At 51.1% G+C, this 2,513-nt stretch overlaps 1 protein-coding gene across 1 annotated transcript in view; it reads right to left on the bottom strand.

The window, feature by feature from the left end:
• The window catches only part of SORCS2 (sortilin-related VPS10 domain containing receptor 2), a 408,600-nt gene that overhangs the window by 175,175 nt on the left and 230,912 nt on the right, over positions 1-2,513 (bottom strand). The window lies entirely within an intron of this gene.

The raw sequence follows: 2,513 nt of genomic DNA, 5'->3' as shown, positions 1-2,513 counted from the left end.
TTCCCACTCCAGGCCACTTGCAGACACTGTGGCACACACTGTGGCAGGTGACAAGCTTTTATGATCGCGGGCCTTGCCACAGCCGCAGAGGTAGATGATGGCCCTCATCCCATAGACAGGGATACTCCAAGGCCAGAGCACCTCCAGAGGCAGCAGTGGGCAGAATATCAGCTCTCGCCCTGACAGTTTAGTCCATCCTTGTCTGTCTTGTTTATTCCTCTAGAGCCTGGGGGCATTGTGAGGGCAGGAATTGGGTGTTTTCACTGTGGTATCACCAGACCTAGCCCAGGTCCTGGCAGACAGACGTGCTCAAGAGAGGCTGAATAAATGAACTAACTAAAAATGGCCTCCCAGTGGAGGCTGTCAGGATGGATTTCAATAAATGCCCATTTGGTCTTCATTTCCCATAACAAGAGCACTTTGGTTGATGAGTAATGAGTCTCCGAGTGGCACCTTCTTCTGCCGGGGCTCCCGAGAGGGGCAGAGGTATCGCTGGAGTTGATGAGTCTAACCATAATGACAATATTATTCATTCGAAATTGGGCAATTTCTGTAAAATAAGTTACAGCCGTTCAGCTACAGTGCTCCTGTGCTAGCTGGCAAGTGGCACCCCTGCCTGTAACTGCCAACATCTGCTCTGGCTTCCCATTACCTGCCTGGGGCCACCCCCGCCCCGGTCCCCAGTTTGGCCAGGTTTTCGGCTGGGCTCTGAGCAGCAGCAGCACCGCTTGGAACACAGCGGCCACTGAGGTTCAGCCAGGCACGAAGATGGAAGAGTCACTGCCTGGAGCATGAGAGTGTGGGGACAGAGGAGGAAGGGCCTTGGAAGGGGAGCAGGACACTCGGGTCTCTCATGGCCCTTGTTGGACGAAGAGTCCCTCTGCCAGGAGGCAGTCCTGCCCTTTGACTGCAGGCACCTGTCACAGCCTGCTTTCCAATGAAGACTGCAACAGTGCCTCCCACCTCACCTGCTCTGCTGCGCGTGACCTGGCTGCTCCCCTGTTAAATGGCAGAGTCTATATTTCCATTCCAGATTCTAGGCTGGTCTTAGTTACTTCCTTGGCCAAAGGATCGCAGCAGAAAGTGATGCCCTGGGACTCCTGAGGCTCCACCGGCCATAAGAAACCTTGCACTTCTACCTGACCCTCTTGGTTTTCTTTGTTTGTTTTTTGAAATGGGGCCTTGCTCTGTTGCCCAGGCTGGAGTGCAGGGTTGCAATCATGGCTCACTGAAACTTCAACCTCCTGACTGCCACCATATGTGAGACCCCAAGCAAAAGCTTTCCGGCTGAGCCCTATCAATCCATAAGTTATATAGGCTTTAACAACAAATTGGTGTTTCAAGCCAGTAGGGTTTGGGGTGTTTGTCACACACACAGCAGATTAACCCAAGCAGCACCTCCCTGGCATGCACCTTCAGGTGGAGAAATTATTAGCATTTGCTTTACACCTACTATGAGCCAGGCATTCTGGTTGGTGGTTTATGTCATTCATTCATTCATTCAACAAACCTCAATGTTGTGAGGTAGGGATTACATTTTAGAATGAATAGGATAGGTTTTGCTGCCAATTCACCCTGAAGTCCCAGTAACCCATCACCACAATGGCTTCTGTCTCACTCATGCTATTTGTCCATAGTGGGTTGGTACAGCCCTGCTCCACACAGTCATTCGGGGACCCCATGTAACAGAAGCTCCATCTCAGATGTTGAGATGGGGAGAGAAACCGCAGATTTGCACGTGGACTTTTCATGGTCCTAGCCTGAGGTGACTCTCACCACTTGCTCCCCCATGGCACTGGCCAGTGCTAGCCACATGGCCATGCCTGGCTGTAAGGGGGCTGGGGAGGACAGTTGTTCGGATAGCCAGAAAGAAGGGAGTTGGGTGCTGGGGATCACTGGTCATGCTCTCCACTGAGCCTTTCTCCCGTTTTCTGAATGAGGACACCCACACTCACAGCCTAAGCCTAAGCTCATTACTGCAGTCACCAGGGGTAGTAAGGAAACTGTAGAACCGGCCTGTTTGGTTCCAAAATACCAGTGTGCCCAGATCCAACCTGGATTTGTTAAAAAAAAAAAAAAAAATTAGAGCAGCAGCTGTGGATGAAAGTGGGTAGTTGGGGGAGCCCCCAAAAATAATGACCAGGCAAGGCTGCCGTAAATAACGGAGCCTTGAATAAAATGAAAGGGGCTTTGTTGAGAGGGATAAACTCGAAGCGTATCTTTTTCAAGTATAAAGGGGAGAAGCTCAGGGCTGCATGCGGTGCTTAAAAGCCCCCAAATGAAAGCCTCAGCGCTTTCCTAGCTGCTCTGCCAATTTAAAGGGGGATTTTTTTTTTCTCATCTGCAACCTGCTGAGATTTTCTGTTGGTCGGCTGAAATGGCCCCATATAATCCTTTGAGGAGGTCCCCAATGTCCCCTGGAGTCTGACACACAAGCACTGAAAAGCGTAATCCCAGATAAGCACAGACACCGCAGAGCGTAGGCAACGGGGCTCAAGGAAACCCGTCCATCC

This window comes from Mandrillus leucophaeus, unplaced genomic scaffold (genome assembly GCF_000951045.1).
Source record: "Mandrillus leucophaeus isolate KB7577 unplaced genomic scaffold, Mleu.le_1.0 Scaffold68, whole genome shotgun sequence".
Classification (NCBI taxonomy): Eukaryota; Metazoa; Chordata; class Mammalia; order Primates; family Cercopithecidae; genus Mandrillus; species Mandrillus leucophaeus.
This window is presented reverse-complemented; position numbering and strand designations above follow the sequence as displayed.